This window comes from Oxyura jamaicensis, chromosome 3 (genome assembly GCF_011077185.1).
Source record: "Oxyura jamaicensis isolate SHBP4307 breed ruddy duck chromosome 3, BPBGC_Ojam_1.0, whole genome shotgun sequence".
Taxonomy (NCBI): domain Eukaryota; kingdom Metazoa; phylum Chordata; class Aves; order Anseriformes; family Anatidae; genus Oxyura; species Oxyura jamaicensis.
The window spans coordinates 42,136,654-42,164,112 of NC_048895.1; positions in this window are offsets into that span (position 1 = coordinate 42,136,654).

Here is a 27,459-nt window from a genome sequence, read left to right on the forward strand (position 1 = left end):
CTGATGCTGTCCTTGCAGTGCTGTGGGCTCTGTGGGCTGCAGCCACTTGTCATGTTGCTGTCAGCTGCTACAGCCTCATGCGGGGTGGGTCAAAGCCAAGACAAACACATGTCATGAGCTCATTATGTCTTAGCTCACGCTATAGCTGGTGAGATATCTCCAGCTCAGCCACTGCCTTGGGGGCCTTGAAAGCAGTTCAGCTGGGCTTTCCAGTGTGGATTTTGGATTGTTTTGCTGTCTTCCCTGAAAAGAAATATATATATATATATATTGATTCAAAGGAAAATGTTGACTTGAACCACACTGAGGTCAGGGTATGATAAAAGCTTTGTGTGCAGAGCTCTGTTTATCTGCAAACTCCAGAATTTTTACGCAAGACCCCAGGGAATTAAATAAGAGAGGATTTCCAGCACTGGTACACTGAAAAATGCAGTATGCACTCACACATGTGAAAGGCCTGATCTTTTCAACGTGTTGGGGGGCTCCAGGGCACCCTCCTGACCACCTGTTCTGTCCAGGACCCTGGCACCCCACCTGCCAGGGCGGGTGGGAAGGCTGCAGGGGAAGCCTGCATGGAGGCTCTGAGCTGGTTTCTCCTGCTGGGTGTCAAGAGAAGAAAGCCTAATGGGAGCCACAGGCATCACTAGCATCGCGGAGTAGCCACAGAGACCAGTAAAAACAGCAGTAAAATGTCTGAAGATTTTGAGGCCTTCAGACCCAGTATGGGCATAAAGAAACAAGAATGAGCAGAGCTTGGAGGTTCCTCTGTATATGTGCAGACCGGTGCCTTGTGTGCAATGTGTTTGCTGGTCTCTCCGCAGCATCTTTGGCTTCCCAGAAAGAACCACGGTGGATTTCTGCACCATCTGAAGGGCTGCCTGGTCACATCAGAGGATAGAGCAGCTCCTTCTTACTCACCAGTGCATTCTGACCATGGGAGGAGGCGGCAGAGCAGGGAGAGCTGGGCTCCCCGTGACTGCTCAGAAAGCGAGCAGAGGCCATGGCCACCTGGGCTCCTGGGCCAAAGCCTTTCCTTCCACAGAGCACCCTGAATCTTTTCTCACACATTAGATTAAGGCTAGAATGGAATTTAAGCCTGTCGCTAGCCCAGTTCTGGTTTATTCTCTGGGCTTCTTCTCCTCTGATGGTACCACAAAGCAGCGTCTGCCATGCTGCCAAAGGTGGAGGAGAGTGGGCTCCAGCGTGCACAAACACAGGGAGCGGTGTCTTTGGCAGCTGGTGGAGCAGCCGTCTCAGGTTTCCTTTCATTTTAATGGTTCACATACCTCTCCCAACGTCTGTGTCTGATTTTCAGGGCACGACCTTGATTTTACATCAAACATTCCCTATGTCTCTCCTCATCCCACTGCTGTCTGGCTAGATTACCAATCCTAAAGCTGATCTTTCTATTAAAATGTTTGGGTTTTATTCTTTTCTAACCCAAAGCCCATCTAAAATGCAAAGACTTGCTCATCCTTTGCTCAAGGGCTCCTGCGCTTTGATCCCTCTTTCTCACCACTGCTGACAGATAGATGTGCAGAGTGTTGCATCCACAGGGGTTGCAGCTGAAGGCAGATGCCGTCTGCTGTGTGCTTACCAGTACCATAGGTAGCTGCTGTGACCCTCCTCTTCTTGCTCATAAATCAGCTCATGAACAGCCAGCATCTGGAGTACTTCCTATGGCATTGGTAGCCATTGCAAAATGAATGCTGCTGTTAGAGAAGTCCCGCTGACAGCACAGGTATGTCCTTGCCTGTGGGCACCTCGAGGCTTCTTGCAAACAGGAGCGAGGAACTGCCTGGCTGCGCACAAGCCAGTGGTTTTGCAGCTGAACATTTGATGCCTGACAAGGGTGAGGATAAGACAATTGGGACACAGAGGGTAAGTGTGGGCTGTTCTGTTTCTAACATAGGTTTCAGTCTCATCCTAGAAAGCTAGGTCCTTCCACACTGTGATGCCTAGCACCACAGCATCATTCAGAAGTCATTAGCACTGTGTTACTTCTTCAGTTTTCCAGCTTGAAAAACGACTGCCCCAAGCATGGTCAATGGAAATATTGGAAAACAGTGCTACCTCAGATCTCTGTCGCCCTCCTAACCCTCAGGCCACCTACTCTCATACTCTCCATAGTCTCCATCTGGGCCTTTACAAACTAAGCCTATCTCTGCCCCTGTGTGGCTCTTATCATGCCCTGTACCATGGAGGGTTGTACCCAGATGTCTCATGCAACAACATCCCTTTTTCCCCTGCCATGCTTTGAGCTTCTCTGTGCCTTTGCACAGCGGTGGTGTATGCATGTGAGTTGTGAAATGCCCCATGACCTCCTAGGGTGACAGGTCCTCTCTGGGAAACTTTCCTCCGGTTTATCTACCCACTGAGCACTTCCAGAGTGGAAGATGTAAGGAAGAGGCTCACAGAGCTAAATTTGTGCTGTTTACACATCGTCAGTGTACCTATATGAGCATTGCTCAAAGAAGTCTCCACTAACAAAGCCCCATGGTGAACTCCTGGTGCTGTAGCCCATGGGGTGACCTCGGTGAAGTTTAGCCTGGTGCAGGCAAGATGTTCTGGGCAGATTCCCCTCCCTGCCCCTCGGGGCCCTAGCGTGCTGTCACAGGCCCTTAATAATTGGATACATCTGACCTACCGGTGTCTTTGAAAGTTCTCCAAGGATCTGTTTCAAGAAACACATTTGGTTTCACACTGAATTTGCAGAGTGAAAGTTTTACCAGCTGGAGCGGTCTGAACCAAAGCTGATCTTTCCATAACGAACAAATCGCATATTGGATCCAGATCCCTCCTGGTTTCAACTTTCCTCTCCACTTATTCCACTCATTACCTTCAGGGGAAGAAAGAACGGAAACTGTAAAGCCCTGAAACCCTCTGATGAGGGAGAGAGATTATTAAAAGATAAACAAGCCATCACCCTGTTTTCTTGCTCCAAAGTGCTTGTGTCTTGGATGGATTTTAAACAAATTTCAAGCCAAAAGCAAATCAGTTAGCTGAGCTACTGCAAGTGTGAAGGCGAGGTGGCACCCAAAGAAGAGGCCTCCACCAACCAAGCACACATTAACCCAGGCCATTTTAACCTTCTTCTTCAAAGAGATGCCTCTAAAACCTCCTGAGGGCAGAAGGCTTCGTTCAGATTTCCTCTTCCACGAATGCTGAGCACTTCCTAGAAGAAGGGAAGCAGTGGCAGGGCCCATCTGTAAGTCAGGATGCTGAGGCACAGAGAGCCACAGACTTCCCAGGGAACGTCAGTAACAGAGCTGATGATAAAACCTCCACCTCCTGTACCCAGGGATAATCCCTTATCTCTCAGATGAAGCTACATCCCTGGTCTGTAGGCAGCCTTGTTGTGTGGGGATGGTTACTTTCCATTTCAATTAACTTACACTTACTAAAAATGAAAAGAGTGGTGTCTCTTGTGCTTTAAGCCTCATCAGGATGAGATTATCGACCCAGGCAACAAAACTCTATTTGAATTTCATTTCTGCTACTGAGCAGCATCCTGAATAGCTTGTGTTTTGCAAATTATGTACCTAAGTGATGCATCTAAAAGACAACACTGATTACACACATTCAAACACCATGAAACATTCAGATAATTTTCATGCTGATAAATAAATTCCATGAGTCCCGGTGTGGGCAATAAAGTCATACATTGTGAACTGAAAAATTAGCCTTTGCAATGATGTTAACTTATTTCTAGATGAAACCACTAATGATAATGGAGAAGTGTTCAATTAATACTTTTGTGCTGTATTTGAGAAGAAAAAGATGATATGTTGTGATCACATAAGGATGATAAAGTGCTCCCCAGTGCATCGCTGAGAAGAATGATAGACAACAGCTGTTAGGGATAAACAATTTTCAATTGCAAAGCCCAGATAACCTCTACTCTGCAGTCCTTACAGAGCTGGCTTTGGCCATTGGCATTCATTTTTAATAACCCCGGGGGTGCCAGCATGGTTCCAGGGGATTGGAAAAGGTGTAAGTATGTGCGAGGGTTTAAAAAAAGACAGATGGAAATATCTGACATCAACCCCAGGCCAGGCAGTGGAGGAGATGACATGGGATTTGAGTACGACAAAAATAAAAGAGAGAAGCATTGCCAGTCAATAGAGTCTTGTGGAAAACATTTAATTTTTGGTGAGCACATAAATACGACTGCTAACAGAAGCTGCCTGAAGGTGATGCCTGGGCGAGGTGTTTTGCAACAGCTCCAGACAAGACGTAAAAAGGCTGCGGGGCTGGCTACCTGGCAGGCAGTAACAATGATGATGCCAGAAGAGGTCTAAAGCTGTCGGTGGTGAGAGTGCTGAAAGAGTTGAAGGTGGGATCTGGCAGTGCTGTGAGGTTGGGACAGTGCAGATAGATGAAGGGAAATGTACTGGGGGAGACGAAATGGAGGATGCTGTAGTTACCAGTCCACTGGGTTCAGGCCCAACACCCTTATTTTCTGCCTTAACCATCTCATGGCAGAGTAGAGTCCCTCACCGTCACAAGGATGGTGCAGGCACATATGGACTCCTCACCCTCCACCCACCAACACGAAGCACACTTTGCCATACACAAGAAATGTGTTTTGCATACCAAACAGCAGCCTGGTTGTTCTCTGAGGTAGGATGAGCTTTGCCTCTGCGGCTGCATTGCTCATCTGCTAGGGCTATTTTCGGTTACTGTGCAGTGTTAAGCCCCTTCATCCCAGCAGAGAGGTGTTACTGGGTGGGCTGAGTCACTGAGGTTAATACCTGTTTTCATTTGAAAACAAAAAAAAACAAAATGCCACTGACTTGAGGAGCTACAGCAGCAGTGATGCCAGGGTCACAGCAGTGCTGCCACTGCAAGGATACCTACACACCACAGCCAGGAGCCAGATTTCCCCCAGGGTTTGTGCTCCCTGCTCTCACAGCCAAGATGTGCACATCTCTGGTCTCATGGCACATGCAGGAATCATGCAGTACTGTCAGGGCTTGGTGCCCTGGCATCTGGAGGAGCTTGGATGGAGGCACTGTTGCCTGATCCAAGCCCTGCATGCAGCTGATGGAGTATCCAGCAGGCGACCTGGCAGGATTCACAGGGCCAGGCAGTAGGTGATGAAGAGGCCGTTACCAAAAAAATTATGATGTCATGAATTGCAAAACAGGAAGGAGGGAAAGGACTTGCCTGGTGTGGATGAAATATTCTGCTTTGGGGAAATATGCATTTGCCCATAGTTATTTTGAACAACTCCCTCTGCAGCGCTGATTGCACAGACTCTAGAGATGTGCCACTGCACGAGGAGTCAAGGGGAAAACAAGAACCAAAAGGATGCTGGTCTGTAGTGAGGGAAGGCTGGGATAAAACAGACTGCTCAGATTGCTCTAAACTGAAAGGCCTGTAAATCACCCTCCCATTCCTCCCCACAGAAGATCTGTCCCTTCAGTGACAGCACAAATAAGCATTGGTTTTCTTGCTGCTTACACTAACCTGATTTTGCTGCACCAGAGGAAAGCTTGTGGTGGGTCCACCTGTGGTTAGAGCCTGTCAGTGTGAACGAGCTCTCTTGTAAAGCTTAGATAATAGAAAGTGGATGTTTATTATTATTATTATTATTATTATTTATATATATAATTTTGGAAGAGAACCCTCCTTTCATTCATTTTTTGAATGTGTCTTGATAGCATTCCTGGAAGCAATGGGAGGATTTTTGTCTGGTGCATTACTTAAGCACTGTCCTGTTTATTAATATTTCCAAATTGGCCTAAGCCCCGTACACATCATTACACAGGCAAACAATAAACAACCCTGCATTTAGCAAATTTGACACCCACCACGAAGAGCTGGCTATTGTACTGCAGGATTAGCGCCGCACGCTGCCTCTTGCTGCTTTCCCATCTCGGCAATATTGAGCCCTTACAAAAGCCCTGGAGACTCCCCATGCCCCGTCTTCTTTCCCTGTCTGGCAGATAAATGTGTGCAGGGGAAATTGGTGTAAAGCATTGTGTGAACATGAAAGGAGAGGGAGAAAGGAGCTGCTTGCCATGCCCTGGAAGAGCAAGAGCCTGAGCGATCAGTGCACCCCACCTGCCCCGGCATCCCACAGTGCTCATTGAGATGCAGAGCCAGGCACAGCAGCGAGCCTCGGTGATGGGTGGCTCTGAGCAAGCACCTGCTTCCCCCTGGGATGGGATCCAGCCAGCACCCGCTGCTGCTGCCATGAAGACAGAAAAGCCCCTTCATGACACCAGATGAAGTCATCTGTGGGAGAAGAAGGGAGCATTGAATTCCAGGGCTCTGCATCAGCAACAAACCTATTAGGAAAACCTGCCCAGAGCAAAGCCCTAGATCTTAGCATGCCATCCCCTCTTTCTTAGGACCCCTGAGCTGAAGCTGGGGATGAGGAGAATGGGAATAAGTGCTGCCCTCGATTTCCAGAAGATCCTCAAAGGCCAAAACCAATGGCCCCCTCGGCTAAGCGGCTGTGCCTCTGTTCACAAACTGCAATGTAATGGTGTTATTCCCATTCCAGGAGCCCAGGACATCGGGTACTATTTCAAACCCTTCTGCTGTTTCCCTGCGTGACCTCTAGCAAGTCACTTGCTCCTTTCCTTCCCGCTATCAAGCACATTGAAAGCATTTGGTGCTCCCCCCGGAGGCTGTGAGCCTTGACTCAATAGTGGCTGTAATTTGCAGTTTCCCTTTCTGCGGGCAAGAGGCACTTACCTGCACAGGAAAAGCTGGAAGGGACAGCTCATGGCAAGCAAAATCCTTTGCCATGGTGTTCCAAAAGTCCTTGGAGTTGGCCTGCGCTATGCAAATGAATATTAGCCGCTAATCCTTGTTTGTACTCATGCAGTCCCTTGAAGGGAAGAAATTTGCATGAAAATCAGAGTGTTGCTCCAGCCTTGTTTGCTCATTTGGGGACTTGTTTTCAAGAGAAGGACGCTTATCTAGTCTATAAATGCTCTTTGTTAAACAGGGTTTTTAAAAAAATTTTCCTCCCCTTCTTTTGTCTAAACAAGGGGATTGATTATACCCAGCTCAGAGCCAATTAAAACAAAAAGATCCGAGTTAGCGCTGGCTCAGTCCCTCTGTTACAGCCCACAGCAGTGAGCCTGTTCCTTGTCAGCCCCATTTCCCCGACCACCAAAGGCGGGAGCAGCCTGAGCTTGCACCTCCCCAGCTCCCTCAGCCTTGGGGTACTGGGCTGCCCAGGGGGACCAGGTCTCCTGTGCGTGCCCCACCACCCCAGTGTGCACTTCAGTGCCCATACTGTCCTTCTGATGCTCTCAGGGACAGGCCAGCCCCCTGGGAGACTGGGGTGGCATCATCATTTTTGGTGGCAAAACCATTGCAGCCACCCAGTATAAAGTGTGGGCCCAGGCAAGTTACCTAAAGTCACTGATATCCCGCTAAGGGATTAATTTTGCTCCCATAGGCTTTCTGGTATCCCCCTAACCTGTCCTCTAACTGTCACATTTACTCCAGCAGCAAGGCTGGCATAAGTTATCAATGCTCTCTGCTGCTGCCTCCCTTGGAGGCCCTGGAGAGCAGGCAGTGGCTGAGGAGGCCAATGGTCAGTGGTGACAAAGCCAGCCCACAGCTCTGTCACTGGTGGCTGGCCTTCAGTGTGACAATATACTTGTCATTCACACTGCTGGTGCCACAGCGCTGGGCCTGACAGTGCATTAACAGCACATTAACTCGCCTAAACTGACAAAATTCGGGAAGTTTTCTTCGTTTGCTCATCCCTCACCTTCCTCCAAACCCACCTTTGCAGATCATGAGGACAGCTGTAGCTGAGAGCAGAAAGGTGTAACTCTCAGACAGAAGCTGTATTTGCAGGATATCCAGAGTCCTGAAAGCTGCAAACCCTGGCATCCAAGCAGAAAGTCCTTTCATGTGAAGAAAGGGCATATTTCTTGACCAAGAGTTTTGAACAGCTCTGGATAAATAGCCACGGTAATGTTGTAGCCCCAGTGCCACAGCCTTGGAGCACCAAGATATTTTGCCCAGGCTCCTGGAAGTCACCCATCACTCCTGTGAACTCCTGAACTCTCAGCTGCACGTATGCCTTAGCAAAACCACTGGTGCAGCTGAGGAGGAGGCAGCACCTGCTGCATTGTCTGGAAGCTCAGCTCGCAGCTAACTGCAAGGCCAGGGACTTCCTCCACCTCTCTGGTATCGAGGTGAGGATCATAGCCACTGAGCATAAACAGGATGGGGTTTGTTTAAGGGTGCCATTGTGCATATGAAAATAAACGAGCATTGTGACAACTTAACCCCCTTGTGGTATATTGTCTAGCCAGTGTTGGACCCAAGATTTGATATGTTACCATGCTGACATGTTAGTAGCCTTTAACTTGATAGCTAAAACTTGCCCTTGCTCTAGCCTCCCTATCTTGCCCATTCCCATTGCAGTAAAACCAAATCCTGGCCACTTGTAGCTATTGAACCCCCCCTTCCACACATGACTGGCCCCTGCAGATCATTTTTGGACGAAGAAAGGTGAAAAAGCACCTTTCTGTGTTTTCAGACATGCCCCATGCAAAGCCTTTGTACATGCACTGTGGAGCACACAAATGGCTTTCTGCTCCTGTCGGCATCATGGCATAAGCCCTGCGTGCCCATCCTCAGCCAGTTAATGGCTGTGCTGCAGCAGCTTCCTCCACGACCAGGTTTCCTATGTGCAAGCACACACAGGTCTGTCTCTGACTTCAGGCCACCCACCAAAAGAACTTAAAACTCTGTCTTCCCTGACCGTGAAGAAGACCATGGTCACAAAGAACATTGGCAGCTGAACCAAAAACCAATGTAAAATCTTCAAAAGCTTTATCCAAGTCATGCTTCTCCTCTACACGTGCCTTCTTCAGCCACTTTCCTCCCACCTTAGCCCTTCGTTCCAGCTTTGAAGGGCAGCAGTCTCACACAGTTTGTACAGGAGTTCTTGTCACTAAACTCAGAAGACTTCAGTTCCCTTTGTATTACGAGGTTCTGCTGTTGCTACAACAAAAGCAAGAAGAGATTTTTCTTTTTATTTTTACAGAAAATGTTTTGTTTTTAAAAACTCACGCCAGATTTTTTATACCAAGCTTGAATGAAGAGCAAATGCTTGCAGCAGTTGTTAAAACAGCTTGTTTTCAAAACAGCCCTTGTCATATGGCTGTAACTAAAGCAGCCTGAGGCCACTGCTGCAAGAAGTGCTGGAAATTCACAACCATCCCTGCTTGCCAGGTGATGCTCCAATGCTCTGCCTGGCTGAGCACCCCCTTGTACCCCAACTCTGTGTTTTACACCAAGCCAAAATGGCCGTAAGAGAATCACACAGTTCACCACCTCTTTTGTTCTACTTAAGGAAGTAAATTAAATTGGGAACTCCTTGTGAGAGGTTCAGTTCCAAGGTCAAGGAAGGCGAGGTAATAAAGATTTCTGTAAAAGCTCATATCCATCATACTATGAAAGTTGTGGTGTGTATGGTGGCAGCGCCCTTTGCTCTGACAGAATGAAGGCAGAGCACTCATTCATCACTTGCTGAGAGCAATTTCATGCTGGGAAATGTCCAGGGGAGTGGTGAATCAGCCAGAACACCAGAGTGTCACTCAGTGAGCAAAGAGGGGGGGAAAGGACAGATCTGAACAATGAGGAGGGTTTTGAACGTCACAGGCTTGTGATCAGCCAAAGATTTCCAGTAAAGACCAGGAATAAATTCACTTGACCCACTTTTTCAGAATGGCAATGTTACATCTGAACTGGGGTCCCTCAGAGTCAAGAGAGAGAAGGAGACGCCAGCAAAGAGCCATCCATCTGCCTAGTGTTAGAGGTGTGTTCTAGTCGAGGTGACCTGTGCACAGAAATGCCTGTTCCCCTCTACCGACTGCAGTTCAGCCGTAGACATTTACATTACATGTATGTAAAGGTCAATAAGTAAGCCTCACCAGGGATGTGTTTGTGAAAGAGGGCTCAAGCTACCACACCACATCTGCTCAGTGCAGGAGTTGCTTGGTGGCATTCTGCAGCACGTGTAAAAGACAGGGTGTAGGATCCCTCCCTTAAAATATAGGAAACCAGTGTCTATTTCTGAATGTGCCATGGCTAGATTTTTTAAAATTTCATTTTGGTAGTGTTCATACTTGCTCTGCCTGCCTCCCATGAACCTGTAAGAAACTGCTTTCTCCTCTGCCCAGCTTGCACATAGAGGGACGTGTCTGCCTGTTTGTCTCAGTCAGGTACAAAAGTGCACTGGCTCAATGTTCTGGTGTGAGCAGGAGGCAGAAATACCACCACAGGGCTTGTGTGACCACACTTAACACAACCTGCTACTTAATAAAGAAACGACAGACATCCTGCGAAGGAACACAGGTATGGGAAGTCAAGTGGCAGAGAAAAATCAGTGCAGGGAGCACTCAGTGCTGCATCAGGTGGGAGCTCCTTCCAGGCTGTCACTGCAAAGAGCCGAGTGCCTTGAAAGTGAGTGCCTTCAGGATGTGGACGTGTGAGCATCCTTCTGCAAGTGTGCTGTCTGGGGGCAGCAGGTCGACCAGTGCATCCAGCTGAAAGCACATCACCGTGCTGCTGCCACCTGCTTTTTGTCACCTGCCTCCCCCAATCCCCAGCATGGCAGCAGGATTTTTTGTCCCTGGCCTGAGCACAACTGAGCTCAGGCCCCGAGCAACCTGTGTTATTGTGAATGCTGGCTGGGTTTATTTATGCCTGTGGCATAAATAGTCCTTCCCTCCACGGGACACGTAACGCCTCTGGAATCCAGCCCAAGGAGGCTCAGGCAGAGGCGGCCTCTGGCAGAGCCACATGCAGGTACACAGGGAAGAATGGAGGATAGGGATGCACCATGGTTCCAAAAAAAAAAAAAAGTAAATATCCTTTAAGTAGAGGGATGACAGGAAGGCTGTGCTGCTGCTAGAGCAGCCGGAGTTGGGGCAGGGCTTCCTTGCACTCCCCTGCTCAGCACATCCCATCCTGCTGAGAGCTCGGGGTCTGCTCAGCACCCAACACCACAGGGCCACAGCCCTTCCTTTGGAGAGGTGACCCAGCAATGCTAAGTGCTCACAGGCATGTCAGTACCTATAGTTAACCGAGGCTGCAAAACCACAGGTGCATTTTTTAAAAAACAAAGCAATTTTAACTACCAGGACCAAAGTTGCTGAAGGAAAGGCAGCTTTTTGCAGGCAGCTCTCCACCCAGGCCAGCCCATCACCCATGGAGAGGAGGACAAAATGGAGGAGCAGCAGGAAGAGAAGCAAGGTGCTGGCTGCCGTGCCAGGGTATCGGTACCGAGCTGTGCTACACCAGGACCTGGTTCTGCTCCCTGGGAAGGCAGCGGCTCGGAGCGCTGCCTCCAGCCCATCTCACGCCCGGCGGGAAAGCTGAGTCTTCTTGGCAAGCCACCTTGTTCTCTTAGCTGAAAATAGCACTGTTTTTGCCAAAATATACACTCAGGGCTTGGATTCAACAATGCTGCATCAGCAGCTCGTAATCAAGTCAACACGGGGCTGATTGTTTATTGAAAAGAAAGAGGAGAGGGAAATTGTGATTTGACCAGATTCAATAAAAAGCAAAATAAACCAGGGGAGAGGGGCTGGGCTTCGTACATGACAGGAAATCTTTTTGGGGGACTTGTGACAGCTCAGACCTTGACCTGCCACCTCCTCCTGGTGCAGCTGGGATGGTGGGATGGGATGTGAGCCCGGGGAAAGACGGGCCCGGGGTCCGGGCAGGATGCGAGGGAGGAGCGGGGCGCTTATTTGTGCAGGGCGAGGCGTGTGTGTGAGCTGTCAGCAGAGAAATGGGGAGAGAGAAAATACGGAGGGAGGAGAAGAGGAATGCTATAAAATGTAATATGTAAACTGCCAATCACGTCCGTGACGGTTTGTGCTTGGGATACGCGGCTTTCATCTTTGCTCTTTGTTTTATATGCATTTCTTCCCTTTTTGGCTCGGGCAGAGCTGATTCCCCAAGGGCAGAATATATTGGCTTTCCAGGCTCTGTTTACTGTCTTGGGTTCCTAGCTGAAGCTGAAGCAATGCCTTTTTATTTGCTTGTTTTCTTTTGGTTTGATTCCCGGGATTTTGGACGGCTGCCTTCCGGAGTGCCTGAGACACTGCTGCCCTTCCGCTGCCGAGCCCAGGCCTGACCCCTCCTCAGGGTGTCAGGGACCCTCCCGCACCCGGGGGTCCACCTGAAGCATCCATACATGTGTTTTTTTCTTCAGCACAGACATTGTTTTTCAGCATTCAGCCTTCCTTGGTCCTCTGAAGATCACACAGCCTGGGGCATGTGAAGGTGGCGTGGGGAAAGGCTGCAGGGAGAGGCTGTCCTGGTACCCTGAGGCACCCAGCAGTGGATGGGACCCCCCAGCCGGGAAGGGCACCTGTGCTGATGGGCAGCAAAAGGAGACATCTGGAAACCATCAGGGGAGGGGTGGAAATGGGCAGTCACGTGCAGAGCATAGCCCAAACCAGGTACCAGTGCAATCGAGATGGGCATTCACACCCTTTGCACGGTTTGGCCTGGAGCTACCACTACTTCTGCATGGTCCTGGGTTTTTATGTGCTTTTATTGCTGTTTGCTGGCAGCACAAACACCAGATTGCTTCAGGGTAGAGAGACTGCAGCCCCCAGTCCAGGCTCTGACGGAGCCCTTGGGGTGGCTGCAGTTTATCTGACTGTGCCCCCTGAAGCACGAAGCTCCACGACACTGAGCTGAAGGTGGCCGAGGGCTTTCCATTTATCATGGTGAATGCATTCTTCACATTATCAGCTCAGCCCCGGGGGCTCCGCTGCTGCTCCGTAATCAGCTTAATCCCATGCTGCCGACAGAGTGCACCTCCAAGTGCCTCCTGCATGACGTAACCTCACCCTTCGTCGGGCTAGATGCAAGCCAGGATGGACAACACCTCCTGCCAGCGTGACAGAGGCAAACCCCGTGCACCCCCTGGGTCATGCTACTATGCCGGTATAACTTAAGCCAATGGGCATTCCTGTTCCCAGGATCCATGCGGATCAAAGATTATTCCTCTCACTGTCAGGACAATTCAATTTAAGGCATATGGGGTGGGCTAAGGCAACTTACGGACCTACCTGACAGAGAGCACTGAGCTGCAGCAACCAGATCACAGTCAGGCATGCACCAAGCTCTTACTGGCAGTGGATGGCATGGCCCACTCTGCCAACAATGCAAGGAGCTGTGGCTAACTGCCCTCAGCCTGAGCTGCTAAGGAATGTTCCTGACATATAGATATCCAAGACCTTGAGCAGCCACCCCAGGGAGGTGATAAACCATTCCAAAAAAAGCAAATTTCAGGCTTCCTGGTCTAAACTTCACCTTTGTAATTCCTTGCAAGATCTGGGAGTAGCATGGTGCTTGTGCTGAGCTATTGAAAGACTTTTTTATTTTTTTATTTTTTATTTTTTTTTAGTTTGCCTTTAATACAGTCCCTCTCCATAAAAGTGATGGAAAATCTCATTGAAAATGAAACAGCTTCATTTTCACCATGTAATTCTGTGGCAGAAAATAACTTCTGAGTTGCTGATGACACTCAATACAATTTGTTCTACACAGCCACCAAAACACTACAAAACAAACTTCACCAGTGATACCAGGTGGCACTTGGGGCCTGAGTGTCTAGATCTCAGTTCTGCAATTGGATTTGCCCATATTTTTGGTTATCTTCTGCCACGCTCTTCCAAATTCCAGCTAAAGCCCACAGGCTATGAAGGTGGAGATGAAGCCTCGTGTTAAGTCCTTTGGGACCTCTGGGTTGTTTTTTCCAAGTCTGTCTGGCATCATAGTCTCTGCTGGACCTACCGTCGCCTGCCAGCAAGAACCATGCCTGTCCCTGGTAGGACCAATCCAAGCCCAAGGAAGCAGGCTGGCAGCACAAATACATCCAATAAAAGAACACTTTGCATCGGTAAAAGAGAGTCAGATGTTTTAAGGTGTGATACCTACCTGAAGAGCCAACTTTTGGAGGAATTAGTCTTTCCAAGGCCAAGTTACGCAGGACACAATTAAACTGCCCTGGCTGCCCGGGGACAGGGTTTATGAATGACACTGGAGGTGGGGCCTGCTGAGTCACCAGCTGGTCTTGTTTAACTTGGCCACAGCTATGGATAACCCCTTGTAACTTGGCCCTCTTTGGCAATTTCACACCTTTAAAAAACTGCCTTTTTTTTTTGCTAACTTGTCCCCTTAGCTTCACTTCAGATTGAATGGTTTTGGTCTGCTACATTTACTTTTCCTTCAATTTTAGGCAAACCAATAAAGGGACAAGACTTTAACCACCTGCTTTCCACCTAGTGATGATTAAAGCTAAAAAGGACTCCTGGCACGATGCAAGTAGGAAAAATGTTTGCATTAGAGGCAGACACCTCATCCACTATTGTACTTTTGGTTTATAGCACACATACCAGAACTTGCAGACATCTGGAAATGCGCATTTTCCCAAATCGATTGCCAATAGCCCTGAACACACCACAGGCACGTCTACGCTCTCCATTTTTGTCAGCACTGCTTGTGAGTAAGCGAAATCTCACAGATCGCTTGGCATGACGGAGCACACAACTCTCAGTCCCTTTCATGTCTCCCAGTTAACACACAGACAGCATGGGCAACAGGGCATCACCACCACAACCCTGGGGCAAGAGGGCAGGGCTTAGGGCCCCATCCTGGATATTGGACCCATAAATGCTGTTGTGGCTACGTTATTTCTGCCCAACCAGGTATAACTTAATTTCCACTGGGAAATCTGCAGTGCCAGCTCCCAAGGCAGAATGGTTGTTGGCTGTTCAAGCCTTGGCATTTTGGATGGGCTGCTTCCAGATTTCTTTATGCAATTGTTTTCTGTGCTTTGCAACATTTACAGGGGGAAAAATGCTTTTCATTAGCAATGTGATATCAACTTTAGCTAGCAATTTTCCACTTTAATCATACCTCAGTAATGTACTATGCTGTATTTGGATCTCTTTTGGGTGTTTATATATACTTATGCCACATAGCACATAGAAGTTACAGTCAAATCTGAGGGGTTTGGTCCCTGAAATCTTTCCCTTGGTGGTGCTGCACTGCATTTGAAAACGGGCCTAATCAAGATCAGATTTCAGTTAAAAGTATAAGGGGTAGGGTTATGGCCTCAAGTCATTTCTGGGATACCAGATCCACAACAGCACCCAGAAAGTATGCTCTTTTTGTCTGCCGGTCCTGCCTATATTGTTACACCAGGAGCAGCTAGATCAGCCACAGCACCCCTAAGAACAGGTGCCTAGCCAAAATATGTGCTTTAGATAACTGCTGTACATTGTGTCCACATCCCAGCCCAGCTGTTTGAGGGACTAGACACCTGGAGCAATCTGTAGGATGCTTCTACTACAGGATTTGGATGTAGTTCTCTAAAGCCTTTGGATGAAACGTTTCATGAAAATGAATAGAAATGGCAAAGAATATTTATTTACTTGATAGCCTTTGAGACACTGTAAGTCAGGACCAAGACCCTGCTGTGCTGGCTGATGCACATGAATAGGAAAGCCGCAATTTGCATTTCACTCTTTCACAGGAATGAGAATTAAGGCAGTCCTTCCACAGTGATTTCCCTGACATGCTTGAAATGCAGATAGACTGACTTCTCTTTGCAGATTAGGAAATACCACTTGTGTCTCCATTTCAGTAATCATTTTGTCCATTTGTCCATTTATTTATTAGTAAAAATAGAAGGGATATAACAAAAACACAGCATGTAATCCATTATTCTTTATATCTATCTGTCTGCATTAAGGTAAAAGGTTGTACAAATAAAGGTATTAAAAAATAATTGAAATCCTACAGGAAAACTTTTGTTACAAAACTCAACAGAGCTTAACAATAATAATAATAATATGTTGTGTTTCTTTTGCATTTTATAAGAAAAGCAACTTAATATTTATAATATATGTGCTGTGAGACCTTAATCTCAATGATCCATTTTTTCATGTATGAAGTCCTTGTTTCTTTATGTAAGTGGTATGTTGCTTGGTACACTTAGCCGCCAAAAATACCTCCTCAAACATGCTTTGGAGAGAGAAAAGGATGGCGTGGACTTTTTGTACAGCTTGATGGATGTCTTTGGCATTTCAAAATGAACAGCAAACACTATAAATCATGTCAGCAGCACAGCCAGCATCCAAACCCCAAATGCACTGGAGCTCTAGGCCCAAATATCAGCCACCAGTCAAGAGCACATCTCTAAGCTTATTTTGCTATTAAAGGTGGTGGATGTGAAGAAGTAGTGGATGGTGGGCTTGGCCTAATCTTTGCAAGGAGCAAGATACCCTGATACTCACTGGCAAAGGCTGAGAAACCAAGCTGTTACATGCAAACTCTTTTCGCAATTAATGGCAGATTTCATCATTTTCTGTCTGACTAGCTGTCTTTAAACTTTGAACACCTTGGATCACTTGAGTCCAGCTTGACCTAGGTCTCAGACAGTTAAAGTTCCTGTGGGTTGGCTGGATGGAAAGGAGTCCAAGTGCTTCTCAAGGTAGAGGGGAAGGTTGCAGCATAAGGTGAACAGCTATTTGCTGTTTGCTATTTGCAGCTAAAAGATTCAAAGGGGTCACACTTTACCCTCAGGAAGAGGAATTTGGATATAGTGAAATCAGTTAAATCACTGGATTTTTTAAAAGTTCGTAACATACAGAAGGTGCAGATGGACCATGTGATTTCTTGCCACACAGCCAGTGGAGACTCTAGTATTAAGATAACCTAATATTCTTGATATAAACTACTCCTGTCAGGCACAGTAACCCAGCATCCATGTGCTGGGCACTGATTTGCTCAGCAGTCACTACAGTGACTTTGCAGAAGCTGCTGCTATGCTGCGTCAAGCTATGCACTCTGAAGGACATAGCAAAATATTCCTCAAAGGCCTTCTAGTCCCACTCTAGACATGCACTCAGGCTTCAGATCACAGGGGCCGTCCCTGAAGGTCTTTAGACTCACAATTTGCATTTTCTTTTGATAAATTCCATAAACAATATTGAAAAAGCACTGAATTGCCTAATGACGCGGAGACCTGAGTTTTCAGGAAGACGCTACAGTTATCACAGCCTTGACTATAATTGCACTAATAGCAATTACAGTTTAACCTGCTGTAATTCACTAATTGCAAACCTTGTTTCCTCTATTAAAAATTTTGGCGGATTTTAAGACTTCCTAAAGGGCTGTCAGTACAGCTTAACATCTGCTTTTCTTTCCTTAATTCGGAAAAGGCAAGTTGGCTTTATTCATACCTCAGCCAGGGGAACACGGTGTTCGTTCTCTGTGTGGGGAGCACAGGCTGCCTTGAGTCTTCCTGAATCCCAGGAGAGGCAGAATGTGTTGTGATGTTGTCTTTTCCTTCACCTTCTTCCTTCTTTTTTCGCACTTGCTTGGTCCCTCATGAAGCTACGTGGCTCTTACAGCCTGGTTGGGACTCTGCTGTATGCATTCACAAATATTTCTATATATATGTTTGTGTATAAGGGTGTGCTCACCTCTTTTTGTGATGGCCCCACTGCTGTGGTAGCTGTGTGCCCCACTCCAGGTCACCACGGTCCCCTGCAGTGCTGAAAACTCCCCATTATCTTGAAGTGTCAAAAGTTCACTGTCAGCAATGGACATTGCACCAGAAACTTTTGCTTGCACTTTAAAAACCAGATTTATGCCCACAGTGTTGTATCCCCAATCACCCCTCAGCCACAATATGTTAATACCTCATCATCCTTTCCATTGCCCCCAAAATCCACCTGCAACTGCACGTAGGAGCGTGGAGGTGAGCTCCCTCTCAGCCTGGGCCATGTCAGCCCAGGTACTGCCTCTCTGAGGGTCCCCAGCCATGCATTTCTGAAGCCACTGCTTTTGGTGGAATTACCCGATAATACAGCAAAGCAGGTAAGTGGAAAAAAAAAAAAAAAAAGTGGTGTGATACAGATCTCCTGTGCTGAGGATAGATCCGGTCTCCAGATTCCTTCATGCATTTCAGCATTTTTTACTCTGACATGACACAGCCTGCCAAGATAAGGTATTTTCAGTGAGGTGAGATACGTATTACCTCCAGAGCACTTTGCACCTCCCTGGAATTTATGTTCCAAACACCAGTAAAACAGAGCCATGTCTGAGATTTTGAACATTCGGTTAACAATATTTTTCATGTTCTTGGCTTTTTGAGTTCTGTCTGGGGCTAGAAACTCAAGTGCTGAAACACATCAAGAAAAGTTGGTCTCGTTTATATGAGATTTGCCATCCAAATTTTAGGACCAAAGGGGTGCAGGCATTTGTTATCTTACTTTCATAAACAAAATTAAACACCTAGAGGGAATCAGAACTAGTTCTGAGAGCAAAAGAAAAAGAGAACACTGAAATATTAAAAAGTAGACAATAAGTCTTGGTGGGAGCTCAGGAGACTCTTCTGTGTGAAGGCTTCTGTACCAGCCTCACAAAAAGGCAGCTGTCCAGCTGCCAAGCCTCTCACCTTGAAAATTTCTAGGTTCAGTGCATCAGGGTTGAACAGTTACATTTGCTGTCAGCTCTCGTCAACAAATGACGGCTTTCAGAAGGCCTCCTACCAAAGGGCCAGAGACTCATCTGATTAAAGTTAAGTTCTGGACAGTGAAACCTAGCCAGTTCATAACATCTGAGGGCCTTGTTCACAGCAGTCATGCCAGTTATTACATAAATGTGCCTTCAGTAAAGTAGAAGTTTTGTTAAAAGTATAACTGCAGAGATTAAAGTAAGTAGGCAAAATATTTGAAACTGTTGAATATTTTCTTAAACATTTCACAGAAAATATTATTAGATGAAGTGAGGCTGGTTTTGGCAAGGTTTCTGTCTTTGTGCAAGACCTTGCTATACTGCACTGGTAACCCTAAAGGTTTCTTTGTAATCAGGGAATCAAAGAGTTTGATTTATAGGGAATTAATTGTTTCACTCAAAAGGTATGTTAGCCTCAGCTCAGCCTGTACTGGAGAACCAATCCTACTGGCTAAGTTACCTCCTCTCTTTTGTCCAGCTACAGAGGCTAAAGTTTCTCTGTTTCATAATTTCACTCAGCCAGAGCCTCAGAAGAACCCAGCCGCATTTGTATCACACCAGCTCTTCCCCCATTCAGCACAGGGGGTACCAGCTCTCGGGTGCCCACGCAGGCAGCCAGGCTGTCTGGTGACACCAGGCAGCAGCTCTCTGTCCCCATACAGCCACCCCACTGTGTGGGCTGAGGACACACGTGCAGGCTCTCAGTTTATGGATGTCTGTCCTAGAGGCAGAAAGTGCCGCCTGGTGAGCCGCTCCAATCATCAGAAAGAGATTGATTTTTTTATTCCTTTTTTAAAAAGATACACATCTCATTTCTGCTTACTTGCAATTTGATCCCACACTGTGCAGCCTTTGAATTAAGCACCTCTCTGAGAAGCAACTGTGCTATTAGCATAATGTATAACATTAAAACATGGGGCTCTTCCCATGGAATGCTTTATTGTGTGCGTTGTTCATCTTTAATATTCATGGCCAGCTCTTTTTAGAACATCCTTTTGACAGAGCAGAGGCGCCGAGATAAGCCATTGGGATGGTGGTTGTCCTGGAAACAGCAAGATCCACTTATTTTTAGCACAGAAGTCATCCAGTTAAACAAACTACATTAAAGGAGCATTGTGATTATGACACAACAGTAAAAAGGCGTGTGGCATATTTGCAGTCGCCGGGAGGGTGTGACACTTCTTGCCCTGCTGTTGGCCCTCACTGCCAGCAGCCTTGCCCCCACGCTGGCAGGACAAAGCATGTGTGCCCTCTTCTTCTGGGTGAGGGTAGAAACCCAGGCATGGCCAGGTGGGGTTGTAGGAGAAGCATAGTTTGTGCTTCCCCTCTGCCAGGCCGTCAGAGGAAGGTGGTTGCTCTCGGAGGGTAAGGAGGATCCTCCTCTGCTCAGCGGTGCAGCACAAAACAAAGGTATACTTTTTCAGCAAGGTATGCTAACAGGAATGTATAGATGAGAAGGAGATAGGCCATGAAATATGGGCAATCAGAGTAGAAAGGGGTGTGTGGGGTGGGGGTTGGATGATCCCTTTACCCTCGCTTCCTAGTGCTGATGGCCTCCATCCCTGCTGTGAAGGACCCTGGTGGTCCCAGAGTGCCTGGGAGCTCCACCCAGAGGAGTGCCCCCACGCCCCAGAGCCAAACCACAGGCACAAGAACCACACCACCAAAGTGTCTCAATAGGAAGGTTTCCTCCCCATCTGCGCTGGGGCAGGCCCGAACCACAACAAGCAGCGCCCTGCTGCTGATATTTTGATCCTTATCCTTCAGGATGCACAGCAAAGCCACAGGTGTATGAAACCAGAAAAAAAGCAATGAAAGTTAACAGCAGCTTCTCCAAGGCTAATTGGAAAAAATCTTCGGGCCAGAATAAAGCTTCAGTAACAGTTTAAAAGTGGTTCTTGCTTTGTCTAAGCCAGTTTGCCTGTTCTCATTCCTTCAATTTTGTGGCAAGAAGGCCCGATGTGAAAAGAGACCTGCTATCTTCAGCAAAAGCCAGGCAATCTTTACTGACATAAAGGTCCACCTGTCACAGTTTGCAAAACGCTGCACTCAGGCAATGATGTTTGGACAGGAAAATGGGTGCACTTTGGGAAGACTTTGGTATGGAGAAAAGGGCAACTTTTAACTGAAGGAAGCATATAGGGAAAGGCATAGACACAAGGGAAGAAATGGAGCTATAGAGAGAGCCCGTGTATGTGTATATGGGAGAAATTAGAGGTAGAAAGAATGGCTGCAAGAAGGCTTTGGTATATGCAGCAAGCTTGGCTGCTAGCTCAGTAGTATGCACAGTCTTACATCCAGTGCAGTTTGTCCATAGCACTGCTTCTCCTTATCCTGGAGTTGAATTTGGGTGTGGAGATGTGCAGAGAGAAAAAAACAAAAGCCACTGCTCTTCCATATAACATATCTTAGCTTTTCCTGTGCAGAATAAAGAATGAAGATGAAAAAGAGAGAAAGATGGGCATAGTCCCTCCCTGTGGGTAGAACAGGAGGGACTCAAGGCTTCGCTATGTTTGTTTTATAAACAAAAAAAAAAAAAAAAAAAAAAAAAGTGCATATCTGAAGTGCATCCTAACTTGTTCTCAGATGTGGAAAAATGACTCATTAGAAGTTCAGTGCCTTCCTGGCCCTGGTTAAAGGGACAATTATAAATCCGTTGGAGCAGAGTGACTGTTCTGGGAGCGGCCATTCTAGCACAAGCCTCTCTCTCTGCTTTCAAGTAACTGCTCGCCCCCACAATAATTCTGAAGAAAACCCTTTGTTGCTTCTTCAGCATACACCTGCCATAGCACTGTGGTCTCTCGCCTCGGGGGGGGGGGGGGGGGGGGGGGACCTCCTGCAAGCAGAGAGAGCTGGTGAGGAGGAGGAAGGAGGACCAAGTTGACTGATCATGCACACTGCACCCAAGGGGCTCTAACACCCCCTTAACACGTAGGGTTGTCTTCTACAGTCCTGGAAATGCCAGGAAAGATTAGATTTCACATTTGTCATAGCACTAATGCTGTAGAAAATGACACACTAATGCTTTAATTTATTTTGTTCTATCTCTTGGAGGAGTACAATAATGGACTGGCCATTGCACACCTCTGCTATCAGCAGGATGGCGAGCCGAGGGCTTGGCTGCAGGCTGGGGCAGCTAGACACAGCTGTAGCTCTCCCCTGGCTGAAGGAGGTTATCTGTCATTCCACCTGAAGGACGTCACCGAATCCTCTCTGTCCTCCGTGTGGATGCAGGCACAGAGCACCACATGTGCTCCCTCCCAGGAGAGGGCTCACAGACCTGCCCCACCACTCACCTGCAAACACCGCCTGAAAATCAAGGCTCGCCTTGCAGCACTGCAAGCAGCGTGGAAAGAACAGCACCCCATCAGCTCCTGCAGTCCTGCTAGGTGTAAGCCCAAAGCCCCCCATACAAGCATGAAAGCCCTGAGTGTTGCTGGCTGCCTGTTGATCCAGCAACACTCCACTCGCCAGCTCTGCCTTCCCAAGGTAGGCTCGGATATCTCTGGGCTGGGCGTCCCTCCTTTCCTCCCGCAGGAATGTGCTTCTGGGTGCAAAAGGCATCAGGCAAAGCCAAACCACCACAGCTCTGCTATCTCGTTTTGTGGCTACAACTATTTGCTAAAAAAGTTTCCTTTTTTCTTTTACTCATAATAAATGGTGCTTGTTTTCAAGCAAGAATTTCTAGGTAATTCCCATCTCTCCAGCTTTTAGGTACTTTCTCCCCTTAAAAAGTCTTGGTTTTGCATTCTTTGCGTTTTCTTTTTTTCTCCTTGTGTCTTTCTTCTATTTTTCTACTTTGTCAGATGGGGCTGGGAGAAGAAAAAGGGAAAAAAAAAAAAAAAAAGTGAGGGAAAAAGGAAAGCACCCTCCCCAGTATTTTTATTGCTTTGAACTCACCCAGTATATTCACTGATTTTTCTTAATTAAAACCCCAGTAAACTGCATTATTCTTTTTTTAAAAACAAACAATTCCTTACAGCCCTCTCCCTCCCACCCTCCACCCTTCATGGCTTTAGCACAAGCAAGCCCCACGCACAGAGGCTTGGCTTTGCTGGGCTCTGGCCATGGCTCAGCAGCCTGGGGACCAGTGCTGGCCCTGTGGTCAGCATCACAGCCAGCTGCTGCCCTGGCCCCAGGTGCTGCCGTGCCCTTTTTGACTGCCAGAAGCCATGGCAGATGGTGGTAGCTGTCAGCCACAAGTAACCACAGCTGGAGTCCAGCCCCTGACCCGTAAGTCGCTGGTCAATCCATTAAGCCATGCTTTCCTCCTGCAATCAACTTTTCAATATCTCAGCTTTTGGGTGAAGATAACCACGTTAGCACTAACATACACAGCAGGACGTGCCAGGAGCTGTATTTGCCCTCTCTCTGCTTTTGGGCAAGAGAAGGTGGAGAAACAGTGGAACACAGTGGGTCAAAGCCCTCTGCTATCTGGCCCGCTAACCTGACCCCAGCTGCATAGAAACAAACAAGCAAACACAGCATGGAGAGGGAAGGATTCTTTCCTATGGTATCTTGCATTTTCGTGCCGTGAGTCAGAGATAAAAGCAGCTGGAAGGGAGTGCACAAGTTCTTTCAAATCTTCCTTTTGAGGAACTGTCTCCAGAAGCCTTGATTTCACTCTGGTATCTCCAATGGGAGTGCCGGGTACTGTCACATCGTGTTTTCTTTGATAATTGGAAGAGGGGAGAGGACAGCAAACCAGGCCTGTGCGTGAACACCTTGCTGGCTGGGATATCCCCACTTCACCTTGGGCGGGCAGACTCCTCACCGGTGTAAAGCAGCCTTGCTTCAAAGGACCTCTGCTGTTTTCCATTATCTGCATCTCCAGCTGGGAGCAGCGGCTAACCAGATTAGGGTGGGGAACAAAAACAGCACCCACAACAGAGGGGGCACCCACCCCAGGCATGCAGGCATTGAGGACATGGGCCACAGGTGCTGTGCGAGATGAGAGGGAGAGGGCACTACCTTGGATGCTGCACGCAGCAGCTCCAACAACTAGCAGCAGCACCCGGGATGCCCTTCAGATCTGCTGCTCAGGTGGCAGCAGGACAGCCACCGGCGACAGCCACATGCTCCAGCCCCCCGGTTGCGGTGCTGTGGTGAGCTGCCTTCAGGAACTGGGCAATTTGCCACCCCACGGGAAAACAAACCCAAGGAATGCGAGCTGTCACTTCGGGAACCCCGGCACAATGGAGCTGCCCAAACCATATGGGAGAAATTACATTTTCATGCCAGTAGCAGTCCAAAATGCATGGACCTTTCAGTGGATCATAAAGCAAACTTTTGTCTGATTTTTCTGTTATATTTTAATAACAGACTTCAAAAAATGCAAGGCACTTCCCTCCTTGAGAACATATTTCCTTTACATTTAAATACAACCAAAGACTGCTGACACTAAGGATGTGTAGGAACCAAACCACGTCCTCCCTTCCCCCCCAAAAAACCCTCCTACTCATTTTTGTGACCCAAAAACTCTTTTCTGAAAAATTCAGGTTAACGTTCCTTAATCCTCACATTCCAGGGCGTATTTACAATTGGTGTAGTATTGGAGCAAAAAGACTGAAAGATCAAGCAAAGAGCCATTATACACACACACAAATGTATGTGAGAGTGTGCTTATAGCTATATAATTCTCTGTAAAAGATACCGCTTTTCAGATTACCCAGAAATTGGTTAAATGCCTGGAAAATATTCTTTCCAAGTTTTCAGGCTGGCCTCTGAAACTGCACAAACAAATCTTGTCCCATTGGAGCTAGTGGAATAATTCATGTTTGGCTTGGACTCCGTCTGCGGCATGCATACGAACTCGTACGTGCAGATACTTGTCTGAGACTTTGAGCCAGGTAGATAACTGTGCAAATTTCTTATTTGCATGCGATCTTGTCCAGCTGGCCCACAGCATTTGCGTAGGCTGTACAGGCAGACATGATCGCTGTATGCACTCCTGCTTTTCCTGCCCCGTTTGGACAGAAGTTCACTCCGCAGGCACACGGGGCTGTGGAGCTCTCAGGGAGTAATGCGTGCAGTCGTGGCACCTGAGCACATCGCAGAGGGCCCTTCAGGCTCTTTTGGTGGGCCATGAAAGGACCATGGGTCCCTGCCAAATGTCCCTCTGGTCGTATCCTGACTGCAGCCTGGGGCAAGACCCAGGCACATGCACTCTCTTCCTATCCCTCTCCCCCCTCCTTCCCCAGTGCCCCATGGAAGGGCTTCCTGGCACATCCCCAACGACCAGCAGGGAATCACCACTGGATCACAGAAGGTCTGAGGTGGGAAGGGACCTCTGGAGCCCACCTGGTCCAACCCCTGCTCCAGCAGGGACACCCACAGCAGGTTGTCCATCTCCAGGTAGCTTGTAAAAATCTTCAAAGAGGAGACCCCACAACCTCTCTGGGCAACCTGTGCCAGGGCTCAGCCAGCTGCACAGTAAAGAAGTGCTTCCTGGTGGTCAGAGGGGATCTCCTGTGCTCCAGTTTGTTTCCTCTTCCCCAGGTTGAACAGTTCCACCTCTCTCAGCCCCTCCTAGGAGCAGTGCTCCAATTGTCTTTGTGGCCCTAAGCTGGACTCTGCAGTATGCCCACAGCTCTCATGTACTGGGGAGCCCAGAACTGGACACAGCACCCCAGGGGTGGCCTCAACAGTGCTGAGTAGAGGGGAAGGATCACCTCCCTTGACCTGCTGGCAACACTGCCTCATGCAGCCCAAGATACCTTTAGCCTTCCTAGCAGCAAGGGCACGTTGCTTCTTCATCTTCATCTTGGTGTCCACCAGGACCCCCTGGTGTTTTCTGCAGACTGCTTTCCAGCTGGGTTGCCCCCAGCATGTCCTGGTGTGGGACTTTGCGCTTCTTGTCAAAATTCATGAGTTTCACCTGCCTGAACCCAAACTCTGGGCTTACCCCACAGCACCCCAGAGCTAAGCACCGAGGCTGGTTGTTACTCAGAATTGTGTTTAGGACTGGTTTCGAGGATGAACAATCAGGGCAATTGCACTGTGCTGTGGGCTTTGATGGGTCTCATTAGAACAGGATAAGGAATTGGCCAAAAGAGCCAAAATGAGGGCTAAGACCAGACTAGCCCTTGACTAAAACCCTGCCCAGGGTCACCTGAGGCACTACTTGCACCTTGCATCTCAGGAGGCTTGCATTGTGATCCAGAGCATCTCTGAGGGCGCTGACATGCTACAGCTACTTCAGGAGCACTGATATCCTGACTTCATGTAAAACAGACTGAAAATAGGTGCAGCAGGGATGAGGGAGAGAATAAAATCCATGCGTGCAAGGAAAATTCCTTTGGGGAATTTTGTTGTGAGAGTCACTGCTGCCGATGGAGTGAAAAATGAGGGGGACAGCAGGCAAAGATTATCATATACTAAGAATGAGAGGGCATAAAGCAAGCAAAACCTGTAAAACTGTAACACTGAAAATAGAATTTGACTTTCATTTTAAGTGACTAGATTTTACCCATTGTCTCCTTCTGGCTTCTCATAAACTCCCATGACATCGATTGATGGAGACACAGAGGATTAACTTCCAGACAATGAGTTGCAAACTTCAGTCACTCTGTAACCACTTAAGCAGATAACTGTTTTTATGTGGGGCAACTGGTGAGGAAAATGTGTCACCGTCTCCTTCCCTGCTTCCTTTGAGTGGTAAGATGAGAAGCAAGCACACTCTGGACCCTGTGAACTCAGCTTCCCATCCCCATGCACCAGGGCAGCCTGGGTCACTCCCACAAAAGCCAAAAGCTCTTGGAAGCTGGAGACACCTCGTAGAATCACAAAAGCAGGGTTTTCTTAAATGATCTAAATCCCCACTCAGCTACCTAGAAAGATTTTTCCAGGCTCACCCTGAGTAATCTCACTCACTCTGTTTAGTCTCTTGGGGAAAGCAGCAGGTCAGCTCAGCACAGATTTTGGCTCCTCTCTGGCAGGAGCCTGGCTGTCCCACCATGGCATGGCAGCTAGCAGAGGCTGGTGCTCTGCCTGCCTGTGCAGTGGGATGGCAAGTAAATCACGAGAATGTAAATCACGAGAATGGAGCAGTTTCATACTCTGTGTCCAGCCTGCTGCCCCCAGTTGGCTCACAGTAGAGCAAGTCCAGTGATTCAGTAATCTGTTTGCCATGCATTTTTTGAAGCAGGAACATAACTTAATTCCCTTCAAGGAGATCAAAACCAGGAAACATTTAAGTAGGACTTCCTGCCCAGTGTGAAATACAAATTCTTTTCATCATGGAAAGCTAACTGAGCTTAAACAATAGCATAATGAAAGTGGTTATGCAATGAAGTTGCAGGAGATCAAAGCTGATTTTGGTTTTTAATTAAGATAACAAGGTACCTGGATTAAGGACACTGGTGGTAACCCACTGCCTAACTGCCTAAAGAAACACAAACACTTCCCCATTAATTTGCTGCAAGCACAGAAGAGAATTTGCCCATTCTTAGAGTCGGTATTTGAAACTGGGAAATTAACTGCTTGAATTCATCTATGTCAGAAACCTTTTATTTAAGAAGGGAGAGGATCCCACAAATCTTGCTGAATATTGTCTTCTCTCCCCTCTGTCTCTTTTGGTCACTTCTGTTGCCAATCCCTTTAAATACATGCCTGTGTGTGTGCCGAGAGGTTGTCTGCCCGCCCAAAAAATCCCGTGCTTCCTCTTCCACCCATGGGACTATCTAAAATTCACAGTCTTGTAGGTTGTTCCGGTTAGGAGGAAAAGTCAGTTCAGGACTCAAGTAGTTGTTGGAAGCAGCTTTTGAAAAGGAGAGACACAGCAGGAGTCAGGCCATGGGAGCAGGCTTCTCTCTTCCCAGCCCCCTCCTGTTTTGGCCGAGCCCCCCACCCCAAAGCCCCTGCTGCCTGGGCTTTCCCCAGGGCCACACACCATGCTACCTCCAGCGTTTGCCTTCGCTG